This window comes from Zootoca vivipara, chromosome 7, assembly GCF_963506605.1.
Source record: "Zootoca vivipara chromosome 7, rZooViv1.1, whole genome shotgun sequence".
Taxonomy (NCBI): domain Eukaryota; kingdom Metazoa; phylum Chordata; class Lepidosauria; order Squamata; family Lacertidae; genus Zootoca; species Zootoca vivipara.
The window spans coordinates 25,574,044-25,588,180 of record NC_083282.1 but is presented as its reverse complement, the minus strand read 5'-3'; positions in this window follow the sequence as shown (position 1 = coordinate 25,588,180).

Sequence of the window (14,137 nt, the reverse complement as noted above, 5' to 3'; positions counted from 1 at the left end):
CCCTTATTTTGCCTGAAAGTTGTGAAAGCTACTTCAGCTTTTAAATCCTGCGGGTTTGTTTTGGGTGCAAGTATTAATTAAACATTAAAAAATTAATTTCATACTGGAACTTGGTCTGCAGCTTTAGTTGGTTTTGCCGCATGGCATTATTTATTGCTCCAAAAATGTCAAAAAACAGCATCTTCTTTGCTATTTGAAAACACGTTCATTGTGTAATTTCAGATTACATAACTAACGTATTTCTAAACTAGCAAGGAAGATTTGTTATTTTGCTTTTCAATAAGAGTCAAAACATGCATATGATGATATGATAACAGATTCTACAAATTGGGCCTCCACCCACAACAATTGGTGGGATTTTAACAACAACTATAATAGATTTCTATTAAAGGATGTTTACATGGAAATTATGCGAGGAGGCAGAGAAAGAGACCCGTATAATGGCATGAGCTCGTATTCTTCCTTGTTATATCTCCATCTCTTTTAATGCAGCTACGTAAGTAGGTAAACCAATAGGTCATCATTGGCTATGATGATTTTCTTACAATGTGTGAGGCTATAAAATATGTTTTAAAACTCCCTCAATAGGTTTTAACATAATTGGGTCAATGTGTGCACTTAAAACTTCCCTTTCCATAACTAGGCCCATAACTGGTGTTCAGGGAAATTTAAAACTATATATATATATATATATATATATATATATATATATATATATATATATGAATGAAACACACACCCACCCCACTATAAGGACCAAGTGTCAAAGAATGGAGAAGTAAAGGGCAAGTATTTTCTCATGTTGCTTGAACACTATGCTTACTAGAAGGCCTTAGGCAAGCCATTCCCTCTGAGCCTCAGCCCTGCTCCTAACTGCATCATGACTTACCTTACAACACTTGTGGACAACTTGCAGTACTCTGCCTAATTTCATGTGACCCTTGGCTTTATGGAAGGGGGGAGGAGAGAGATCCTTGTTCTGCTATTTTATTTGACCCTTGTTCTACCGCACATCCTTTTCTTCCTACTGTTTTTAATCTGTGGGTCAACTTTTGATGCTGTAAACAACTCAGAAGCTGAACTGAGGTCAGGGATACCCTGAACTGATACCCCAACAGACCCTCCAAGTGTCCCTATTTTCCAGGGACGTCCCTGATTTAGAGAAGCCATCCTGGTTACTGATTTGATCCTGGAATGTCCCACTTTTCTTTAGGCTGTCCCTATTTTCATTGGAGAAATGCTGGAGGGTATGGTGTTATCCAATCCCTGAGCCATGTGAAGGCCATCCTGTATAGGGAAGGAATTTTTTTATTTAAGGTTTAATGTTTTATAATGTTTTAATATATGTTGGAAGCTGTCCAGAGTGGCTTGGGCAACCCAGTAAGATGTGTGGGGTATAAATAGTACAATTATCGTTATGGAATGGGACATCCCTATTTTCTTCGGAGAAATGTTGGAGGGTATGGCCCAATAACTGAATAAGTTATTGGTTAGAGAACTGTACTACAGTGATAGGTGTTCTATAGCAGGCATCCCCAAACTTCGGCCCTCCAGATGTTTTGGACTACAATTCCCATCATCGCTGACCACTGGTCCTGTTAGGTAGGGATCATGGGAGTTGTAGGCCAAAACATCTGGAGGGCTGCAGTTTGGGGATACCTGTTCTATAGCCTAATAGGTGGTGGTGGTGGCAGTGGTGGTTTTGTTTTATACCCCACCCATCTGACTGGGTTAATCCAGCGCTGAAGGAAGTGATCAATCATTTCTTGCTGTGTAAGAGACAGAATAGGAACCAGAGGGAGGGAGGGAGGGAGGGAGGGAGGGAGGGAGGGAGGAAGGGAAGGAAGGAAGGAAGGAAGGAAGGAAGGAAGGAAGGAAGGAAAATTGTGAATGTCACAGAAGCAACAAAGAAAAAGAAAAAGAAAAATGCTGTTAGAAATGGGTAAACAAAGGGTGCCTTGCAAACTGCCTTACAAACATCCTTGTAAAAACTTAAAAATGATGACACACTCTGTAAATCTATATTTTATTTTGGGATGTGAATTTTGGACTAGAGAAACGTTATAGCTGCCAACTGGTGGCCAGACTGCAGTCGACTTCCTCTCTCATTTAATATGTCTCATCTGGAAAGTGGGCTTTTTGACCTGAACATGTGACTTATGTGTTGCTATGGCCAAGATATGAACTGGAGTGATGGTGTTGGTGTTGATCTGTAGGCAGAAGTTTCTGTCTGTGGTGGATGACTGAAAGTGAGACTTGCCTGAGTTGAGGCCAGCTACTGGGGGCTGCTCACTGGTTAAATTAGCTCATACCCTCCAACATTACTCCAATGAAGATAGGGGCATCTCATTCCATAATGATAATTTTACTATTTATAACCAAAACATGTGACTGGGTTTCCTCGGCCACTCTGAGCAGCTTCCAACATAAATAAAAACATAATAAAACATTAAACATGAGGGAAAAAATCCCCATACAGGATTGTCCTCAGACAGCTCAGGAGTTGGATAATTCCATACCCTCCAGCATTTCTCCAATGAAAATAGGGACATCCTAAGGAAAAGCCAGGGACGTGGGTGGCGCTGTGGGTTAAACCACAGAGCCTAGGGCTTGCTAATCAGAAGGTTGGCGGTTTGAATCCCCGTGACGGGGTGAGCTCCCGTTGCTCGGTCCCAGCTCCTGCCAACCTAGCAGTTCGGGTATGTTTAGCCTAGAGAAGAGAAGGTTAAGGGGTGATATGATAGGCATGTTCAAATATATGAAAGGATGTCATATGGAGGAGGGAGAAAGATTGTTTTCTGCTGCTCCAGAGAAGTGGACACGGAGCAATGGATTAAAACTTCAAGAAACAAGATTCCACCTAAACATTAGGAAGAACTTCCTGACAGTAAGAGCTGTTCGGCAGTGGAATTTGCTACCAAGGAGTGTGGTGGAGTCTCCTTCTTTGGAGGTCTTTAAGCAGAGGCTTGACAGGCATATGTCAAGAATGCTTTGATGGTGTTTCCTGCTTGGCAGGGGGTTGGACCGGCCCTTGTGGTCTCTTCCAACTCTATGATTCTATGAAAGCACCTCATGCTGCTCTGGTTCGCCAGAAGCGGCTTTGCCATGCTGGCCACATGACCCAGAAGCTGTACGCCGGCTCCCTCGGCCAATAACGCGAGATGAGCGCCGCAATCCCAGAGTCGGTCACAACTGGACCTAATGGTCAGAGGTCCCTTTACCTTTATCTTTAAGGAAAAGCCAGACATTCTGGGATCAAATCAGAAACTGGGACGGCTTGTCTAAATCAGGGTCATTGCTGAAAAACAGGGACACTTGGAGGGTCTGTTAGCTGCTGGTAACTATCTGTGTAACTTACTGAGACAGCAAGTTGTTTTTTATTCTCATAAAGAGAGAGAGAGAGGTCAAGAGTTTGTCTCCTATGTAATCATACAACCATTTCAGCATGCATGTCGACCAAAAGTCAGCTATCAAGGACTGCTGTTAAACACACACACACACACACACACACACACACACACACACACACGAGTTGCTGAGTAGCTTGGCTACTCTGACTGCCAAACATATTAAACAGTTTTTCAAAATGAAATAACTGTTCCTATATTCCATACCAAAATATACCCCCCCTCCCCAGCCTAAGTTAGTCAAACCAATTGTTTTTCATTATGGGTTACTTGCCTGCCAATTTTTGCTCTAAGGAACTAAGAGAACTTTGACATATAGCAATTAGGATGGCAAAAGCAATCTAGTTAGGTGAAATTTATGCCTCTGCAAATGAAAAATATAAATAAATAAACAAAAGCTCCCAACAATAATGGGACCACTGCCATTTAAGACATCATTAGAGGGGTTCCTAAAGAAACACCAGGGGGGAGGGTGCTTACGAAGAAGAAACAAGGAAATGATAGAGTGAAGTGACTGAATGGTCCAGCCTGATGCCTCAGTTCTGTGGGTGTAATGTTGTTCACAGCCTCTGGCGCCCTCCAGGTCTGTTTTAAAGGTTTAGTGGCTCTCCAGAACAGTGTGAGATGCGACACGAGAGATGGGATGTAGAGTGAAGGGAGAACCCAGAAAAATCACTTCCCTGCCTTGCACAAGTATTAGATGGGTGCAAGCCCCATCTATGGATGGGATGCTCATTGGATATTCCTCTCTCTCTCTCTCTCTCTCTCTCTCTCTCTCTCTCTCTCTCTCTCTCTCTCTCCACACACACACACACACACACACTGTATATATTTTATCCCACCCTTTACCAAGGACAGGGTAGGGCAGGCATCCCCAAACTGCGGCCCTCCAGATGTTTTGTCCTACAACTCCCATGATCCCTAGCTAACAGGACCAGTGATCAGGGATGATGGGAATTGCAGTCCAAAACATCTGGAGGGCCTAAGTTTGGGGATGCCTGGGGTAGGGTCTAACAACATGATGAACACATTTAATGCAACCATAGTTAAAATAGTTTTATTCTGTTTTGTTTTGTTGGGTTGTATGCTATGGCTAAACAATAATGCAATAAAAGAATTGAATAGTATCTTTCTCAGTAAAACACTGCACTCCATTCAATCATTATTATAGTATGGCCCAGCTGCCCCCAAAATACTTGGTGCACCTCAGAAAGCTTGATCATTTTCCTCTTGAAACTTGGTTCTCATTTTTCACTTATATCAGCAGTGTCATGTCAAGGCTGCTACAACTGTGAAGTGAACCCTACATGTGGGGGAGCTAGCAGCCATTCCTGTGGTTATAGCTGTGCTTCTACCCGCTGCTGTGGCCACGCACATCTTCCTGTGTCACCGCCAGCTTCATTTCACACCCAACTTTCTCTCCACACCGTGTTATCATTGATCCTTCACGAGTATCAAAGGATGTCTGAGGATTTCGATCCGGATCAGATTTTGCTGTAAGCTGCAGCTTGTTTCAGCTGCCGAGTGGATAGTCAGGTAGGTTGCCCGTGATAGGTGCCCCCAAACACCCAAACCTGGCACCCCAGACAGTCATTGTTTGGGTCCCTGGCTGCCCACATGTCCAGAAACATTGTCAGTCAATGCAGTGCTTAAAAAGCTATACCGAGGCCTGGATTTTCTGACTGGAAGGGACAGGACATAGGTCGCCTTTCTGCACTTTTCCTCTCCCAAGGTGCTGGCAAGGGAGGGTATCTGCTTCCATTAACTGCCTCTTGTGCAAGAAATCTCACTTTCTATTTCAGATTTCCTACATGAAAGAGATCTAGACGTTGGGATTCATTCTTCTGTTTGATGCATGGTTGGAACTTTCATTAACGCTAATGGGAATTATGCACACATATGGAGAAAAAATATATACCACATGGTGATAATGACTTGCATTTATATAATGTCTTCCATCTCAAATCACTTTCAAACTGTTCCACTGCTAATTTCATCTGTTTGTTGGTCCTGATACTGTACTCTGGGGCAGGGAGGGGAATGCAATTTTAGCATCTGACCAAGAGATTAGCTTTTGTAATCTGTCAAATTGTGTCCATCCGTCTTCTCTATTATATTTGTGGTCAACAGGCATTCTATAAATACAAGCTGGCAAGTCTGTCTATAGTCTTCAGTAATATCAGGCCAACCATGTTTCCCAGATGCAGGATAGATTATTTCACAAGCAAGGAGGCTACTTTCTCATGTGCCTCTCTTTTTTTCTGAATAGCTTGTCTGATTCTGCTGACCCCCCTCCAACCACTGCTGCCTGATACAATTATTCTAGGATGTGGTTGATTCCGAACAGCTTTGTAGCCATGCACCCAGGATATATATGTACCTTTGCAGACAGATGCAGTCATTTCCATCTTGCAGTCACATATACCAGCAGGTACTCTGGAATATATGGAAGGTGTATGGACGTTTTTGTATTTGTACACTTCAAGAAAACTATTCCCAAAGCCGTAGAAAGCTGCATGCAGAACGACAGAATCATTCAGTCAAGCTGAGCTGATTCAAGCTAACATGCAGGTATGCTAATCAGTGACATAACAACGACGATTCATTATGCATACCTTCCTCTTCTACCAAAGCAGCATGCCACAACAACCATGAAATCAAACAAGGTCACACAGTGACGAAGAATTTCTAAAAGCAGTAACAAAAACATGGAACGCAACCAATCCTTTCTTAAGGCTAAAAGATAGTCATTTTAGTACATTTCATCCTGCTTTCCTTCCATCACAGGATTCAAGGAAGTGCACATCGGTATCCCAAATCAGTTCTCTGTCCAGGCACTGCCCAGATCACAGACCTGCTTGGCTTCAGCAAGATGGCGGCATCATGTGTCCATTCCAAAGCTGGTAGCAGGAAAACTAGGTGTTGTACATTAAAAGTCCATTGAAACAAGGGTGTTTTCCATATTGGGGGGGGGAGAGAATTCTGAGAGATCAACTGGGAGCAGTGGGACCAGGCTAGTCCCCTAAATGTTCCCCTGGTTCTTCCTTCCCAAAGCCCAGGAATCTTCTACCTGGCTTAGGGAGGGAGGCGCAATGTTCACATATGCAATGTCAGGACATCAAGATGTCACACATGCAATGTCATCCCCCCACCCCCACCCCAAAATTGCTCTTGCAAGTTGGTGCCTCTGACCCTAGTTCCCCTACGGAAAATTTCACAGCATGCCACTGACTGGGAGACCATTCCAAAGACCTGTGCCCTATCACAGAAGAGTCCACCTTCTTCAAAAATAGCACATTTGGTATGTCACCTGAAACTGTTAAACACACCCCTAGGTAACAGCTGCCCCATCAGCAGCCGTGGACTGCGATAGACCAAGGAGCATCTTCCAAGCTATTTATTGGCAAACCCATCCAGAAGAGGTCTAGACACCTCATCTAGATCATCCAAATCTTTGAGTATCTCCATCAACTCTATTGTATTCCTTATGATAGGTCCCAGCCCATCGCTTCTACTGCTTCCCTTTGACCAGCAGGACTTGCCACTCCATGACTATCATCGACCAATTTAACAGTTGCAACATTGGAGTCAAATGCTCCCTCTAGCTAGGGCACAGGCAAACTCGGCCCTGCAGATGTTTTGGTACTACAACTCCCATCATCCCTAGCTAACAGGGCCAGTGGTCAGGGATGATGCGAATTGTAGTCTCAAAAACATCTGGAGGGCCGAGTTTGCCTATGCCTGCTCTAGCTGGTCCCTTTTTGAATAAGTCAAAGTTTCCACGCAGTCTTCAGAGGCAGCCCCATGTAGAGTGTGTTGCAGTAATCCAAATGCGATTAAAGCATGTGTCATCATGGCCATATCTGACACCTCAAGGAGCTGGCACAGCTGACTTTCCTTTGACTTTCTTCATAATCTTCCTTATCCCTTCCTCACTTTCATTTGCCTGATGCATTCATATTTCATAAAACAAGCTGTCTTTAATAACCTGATATGAAGCCCAAAGATCTACCCTGATGTTCAAAATGTTGCCCACACATTTCATGAAACATTTCCCTCTGTTCTCCCCAGCCACCTTTTTTTTCCTTAAGGGGTGTGTGTGTGTCATTATTATGTTCTCTCCCTGCCTGTTAGTGTAATTTTAATTTATCATTAAGCATCATTTTGCTTTTTAACATAAAGAATTCAGTGTGCTTGATGGAGCAGAACTTCATGGAAAGTTAGTTCCTCCACAGCAACAACTGTTTAGAAGAGAGTTTATTAATTTATCAGAGCCTTATGTTCAATTTCAGATTTTTTAGCTTAGGAGCTAACAATCAACCGCACCTGTTACCAATTAAAGTATTAATGGCACATCAATCAAAGAAAAATCACTGCAAAAGGAGATTACACAAGCCCTGTACTCATGTCAATTTTTTTTGGAAGTCATCCTTTATTTCCCAAAAGAAATTAAATCCATAAACTATCCACGACCAATTCCAGACGTGGCTTTTTTGCTCCGATGTTTGTAGAGGCTTAACACCTGAGCCTTGGAGGGCAAGTATTTTGTTTCAATGAAGGAACTGGGTGTCCTGTATTTAAAAGGCAATAATGTTGTTTTAAACACAGATGCCAGCAGGACACTCTAAATGCTTTTACAAAGCTTGACAAAAGTTAATTACTAGGTTTACAAAGAGCCATAAAGCGCTAGTAAAGGGGAAGATTGATGGGATCTTATTGTTACTCACAAGTTTTTATGTTTACCTGTAAGAGGCAAGGTGCTGTGGCACTGGGGAGAGAAATTGCATGGGAGAGTTGTACTTCATCCACCTTTTTATTTTGGACAAATACAGTGGTACCTCTACTTACGAATAACTCTACTTATGAATGTTTCTACTTACGAATAGAGCTCCGTCCGCCATCTTGGATGCGGTTTAGATAGGATTTTTTCTACTTACGATTTTTTTCTCCCAATGCATTCCTATGGGATTCGACTTACAATTTTTTCTACTTACAAATGTGCGTTCGGAACGCATTAAATTCGTAAGTAGAGGTACCACTGTACTAGAGAGCTTATTCTCATATGGACAGACTTGCGATATTAGGACTGGTGTCGTACAGTTTGGGAGACCTTTTTGCTAAAAAAACTATCAGGAAAACAATTAGTGAAAAAAAAATAACCGCCAGTATTGACTGGTCATTTCCCCCCACCCCTTCAAAATAGCAAAGAATGTACAAACTGAGCACCATGGATTATTCTTTTTGTAAATGAAATGTACTCATTGACATGAACTAACACATATGGTATGTGGGTGTCTGAGTGCATGAATGGGATGAAATTTGGGAGTTGGGTTTTGTTTGTTGTTGCAGTTTTCCAGTTCATTTTTTGTGTGGATCGCTTGAGCTTTCTTCCTGGTGGGGAAGGGTGGAGACAAAAAGGTTATGTTCAGACTAGCCCAATGGACTTGAGCTAACCAGGATGAGAAGCTGAAGTCTGTTGATTACAACGGGTCTACGTTGAGTATGACTTGGTCGGATGCCTCCCAACAGAGGCGTAGAAACAGAATTTATTTCAGTGTTTTTATCCCAGTTGACTAGCCCATCTCTACGAACTCAAAGTGGGTTCCAACATCAAATTGCAGATGTGCAATGCAATCCGAGGAATGCTGGGGCTGTGAAGAGTAGGGATCATTGATCTTAGCTGCGTATACAACTGCAGATTTAACATCTCTAGAAGAATCACTTACTAGCAGCCAGGGCCAGGGATCTGTAATGGACTTGTTTATTTTTGTGGGTCAAATAAATATCTGCTCATGCTTTCCAGTTTGTCAGAGAGCCTGAAAAACCCTAAAAAGGACATTCACGTCTGTACAACAAAGTGAGTTTCTTGATCTCTTGGAAAATAAAACACTTGGACTTCCGCTTTCCTGTTTGAGAAATGGAAACATATTTTTAAAAGGGGTTTTAACACTTAAAATACTCGATTCCTCCTCCTCCTCCTCCTCCTCCTCCTCCTCCTCCTCCTCCTCCTCCTCCTCCTCCTCCTCCTCCTCCTTCTTCTTCTTCTTCTTCTTCTTCTTCTTCTTCTTCTTCTTCTAAAAAAGGCCTGTCAGATTCCTTCCTCTTGTTTGCTTCAGAAAGTGGTGCTTTGATTGTCCATTAGAGAGTTGTTTACATTTCTCCAAAAGCTCCATTTAGTTTTCCTGACAAGGTGGAATAAGTGACTGACTGTGATGGATAGAGGCACCTGTCCTAATGGCTGCTCAAACTGTGCCCAGTAGTGCACGTTACATTGATAAATTGACAACAGTTGGGACATGCTCTGCTAACAGCAAGAATGAGGCTACTAGGACAAACACAGGCGGTTAGACAGTCTGCTTTAATATTCTTGGGAAAGGTATACAGACTTCTAATCTAACACCCCAACAGCTGCAGTGAGAAATTAGTGCGGAGGTTGGGTTTCTTTGTTACCTCAGTATTATCATGGGTAGCTAGTTTGGGAAGTATACTTTGCAGTCAAAGTATTTCCCAGACTTCTTGTTGAATACGCACCTGCAATGCTTGCATCTGGGTCTCCAATTTCCTAAAACAGAGGACGGGGGTGGTGGTGGTATTTATGCCTTCTCACATGTAGTGTGTGAAGGGGAGGAAAAAGGAGTATGAAGGCACGTTAGCCTTCAAAGTGGCAAATCTGAAGTTGTTCTTGCCATCCTTCACAAGGAATCGATCACACCATCAGTTCTCAAGCCAAATCACAGGAAAGGAGATGACCGCCTCAGCCTCTACTAGGACATGTAGAAAAAGAGAGGCGACTCGGGTAGGGCGATTTATTGTGATAAACGGTAACCCCAAGTGCAGGCATCTCCTGCTGTATGCATAAAAATTTCTGTGCCTTGATGACATCCAGTTAGGCGTTTCATCACTTCTGCTCCACATTGCTGACAGCGACTGGGAGAGTAGGGCTCAAGCACGATTCGATAACGTCAGGATACAGGTATATCTCGTTACATGTGATACAAGGAGAAAGGGCTAATTTTGCGTAGCTTCCACTTTCTTTTTTATCCTCATGCATAGTTCTGTCAGTGTGGTTCTTCCATGCTTGGTCCTGTGACCTGACTGTCATTCTCATGTTCACGATGACAGTTTCCCCTGCCAAGTTACTGTGCTTATGGCAGTGACTGGATAATTTGTGGCCCACCAGATGTTACTAGATTCCAACTTGCACCACCTCTGACCACTGGCTAGGCTGAGTGGGCCTGAAAGGAGTTGGACTCCAACAACACCTGATTCTTCATCCCTGGTTTATGCAAAGCACATTTGACTGGTTGTCCCCCACCCCAAATAACTAACCCAGACACCCCCAAACTTCGGCCCTCCAGAAGTTTTGGACTACAATTCCCATCATCCCTGACCACTGGTCCTCTTAGCTAGGGATCATGGGAGTTGTAGGCCAAAACATCTGGAGCGCTGCAGTTTGGGGATGCCTGGACTAACCCGTCTCTTTATTGTGGGAAGAATTCAACATACTGCTATGGCAAAGGAAGCTTTTCAGTTTGTCAGATAGAATGATTCTCCCTTTCCTCCTGCTGTTCTGTTCTTGAGGTTCTCCCAACCCAGAGCCGGTTTCAGGGTCATGTGAGGAGAAGAGAGGGGGAAGCCCCATTGCACTGGCTTCCCTCAGCAGGACTTGTCGGCTGAATCCCACACCAAGTTTAGTTATTTGTTATGGAAAATGTTTGCAGAATACATAAAAAGTCAAGTGTAAAAACGCAAATAGGATTTGAGTAAGAACAGCAGTGGGGTTCATAGCTGCCAAGTTTTCCCTTTTCTTGCGAGGAAGCCTATTCAGCATAAGGGAAAATCCCTTAAAAAAGGGATAACTTGGCAGCTATGGTGGGTTTGGACTTTTTCTTTTTCTTGTGAGACGGTATAGAGTAGGCACCCCCAAACTGCGGCCCTCCCGATGTTTTGGCCTACAACTCCCATGATCCCTAGCCCAACAGGACCAGTGGTCAGGGGTGATGGGAATTGTAGGCCAAAACATCTGGAGGGCCGAAGTTTGGGGCTGCCTGGTATAGAGTAACTATAATATTCAGCATAAATTGAAATTTTGAGGGAACCATGGAGGGAGGGAGGGAGGGGAAGTTGTAGGTGGAATGACGGAATGCTAAATTTGAAATGTCATTGAATTGTTTATTTGTTTAAAAAAAATTAAAAAGAAAATTATATTTTTTAAATGGTTATTCCTTTTCGCTGTAAGACAATATTTCATGTTGGAAGTGTGAAGGATCAGGGCAGCGGGTGCAGAATAGCAGGGACAGCCCAAGACATTTTGCTGCCTGAGGAGACGGACCAGATCATACACATAAATTCAGAAGCTGAATGGCCTGGCAGCTGAATCTTATTGTAATACAGTGGAACCTCGGTTTATGAACACCTCGGTTTATGAATTTTCGGTTTACGAATGCTGCAGACCCATCTGGAACGGATTAATTCACTTTCCATTACTTTCAATGGGAAAGTTCGCTTCAGTTTATGAACGCTTCAGTTTATGAACAGACTTCCGGAACCAATTACACCCATGCTTTGGGTTAAGTACACTTCAGGTTGAGTACTCCGTGGACCCGTCTGGAACGGATTAATCCACTTTCCATTACTTTCAATGGAAAAGTTCGCTTCAGTTTATGAACGCTTCAGTTTAAGTACTCTGCGGACCGTCTGGAACAGATTAATCCACTTTCCATTACTTTCAATGGGAAAGTTTGCTTCAGTTTATGAATGCTTCAGTTTATGAACAGACTTCCGGAACCAATTGTGTTCATAAACCGAGGTACCACTGTACTGGTGAGGCAACAGCATCGTCCACTGAGGACAGCAGGCTAGCATTGGGGAGCGGGGGGTAGGCCATGTGGCACACAAGTCTCTGTCCTCCAAAACGTTGCCACCCCCCCTGCAACCAACTCCCCCAGCAGGTGCCTCACTCTGCCTAATGACAGGGATGGCCCTGGGGATGGAAGTGCCTAGTCAGTTTTGATTGTTTTCGAGCGAGATCACAGTCAAGGACCACCTCTCTCCATATGAGCCCACCCAAAACCTGTGACCATCATCTGAGACCCTTCTTTGTACGCCTCCTCCACAAGAGGTCTGGAGAGGCAGCAACACGAAAACAGACCTTTTGTGCCTTGGCTCCCCATTTGTGCGATGCTCTCCCCAGGGAGGTTTGGCTGGTGCAGATTAATATCTTATACCCTTTTAAATGTTTTTGTGGGAGAGGTTGGGGAGTTATTGGTTTGTGTGTGGGGGGGATTGTTCTTGTTTTTTATTATCTATTTTGTGAACTGCCCTGAGATCTACACATGAATGGATATATTCATATATATGGCTGCAGCTCTATGCATAGTTACTTGGGAATTACTCTGTGGGATGCATCAGAGCATGCTGTAAATCTTTCGTTACATTTTCTTGATTCTAAAGCAATGTCATTTAAAAAACAGAGGTTAGCATGCAGAAGCAATCTTGGTGGCATCTATCCACTAAGCTTCAGACCTTCCTTCCGCGGTCCAGCAAAGACTGGGAATGATTATTTTCCAGAGGAACTGTACGAAAGTTGACCAATTATTTCATCCTATAGTCAAGTCTGCTTTTGTTACTTTCCCGTTGCTTTGGTTACTTCTTGTTTTCTAACGCTGTTACCTGCTCTGAGTTTAGGGATATATGACAGTTGTTGTTGTTGTTGTTTAGTCGTTTAGTCGTGTCCGACTCTTCGTGACCCCATGGACCATAGCACGCCAGGCACTCCTGTCTTGCACTGCCTCCCGCAGTTTGGTCAAACTCATGTTCGTAGCTTCGAGAACACTGTCCAACCATCTTGTCCTCTGTCGTCCCCTTCTCCTAGTGCCCTCAATCTTTCCCAACATCAGGGTCTTTTCCAAGGATTCTTCTCTTCTCATGAGGTGGCCAAAGTATTGGAGCCTCAGCTTCACGATCTGTCCTTCCAGGGAGCACTCAGGGCTGATTTCCTTAAGAATGGATAAGTTTGATCTTCTAGCAGTCCATGGGACTCTCAAGAGTCTCCTCCAGCACCATAATTCAAAAGCATCAATTCTTCGACGATCAGCCTTCTTTATGGTCCAGCTCTCACTTCCATACATCACTACTGGGAAAACCATAGCTTTAACTATACGGACCTTTGTCGGCAAAGTGATGTCTCTGCTTTTTAAGATGCTGTCTAGGTTTGTCATTGCTTTTCTCCCAAGAAGCAGGCGTCTTTTAATTTCGTGACTGCTGTCACCATCTGCAGTGATCAAGGAGCCCAAGAAAGTAAAATCTCTCACTGCCTCCATTTCTTCCCCTTCTATTTGCCAGGAGGTGATGGGACCAGTGGCCATGATCTTGGTTTTTTTGATGTTGAGCTTCAGACCATATTTTGCGCTCTCCTCTTTCACCCTCATTAAAAGGTTCTTTAATTCCTCCTCGCTTTCTGCCATCAAGGTTGTGTCATCTGCATATCTGAGGTTGTTGATATTTCTTCCGGCAATCTTAATTCCGGCTTGGGATTCATCTAGTCCAGCCTTTCGCATGATGAATTCTGCATATAAGTTAAATAAGCAGGGAGACAATATACAACCTTGTCGTACTCCTTTCCCAATTTTGAACCAATCAGTTGTTCCATATCCAGTTCTAACTGTAGCTTCTTGTCCCACATAGAGATTTCTCAGGAGACAGATGAGGTGATCAGGCACTCCCATTTC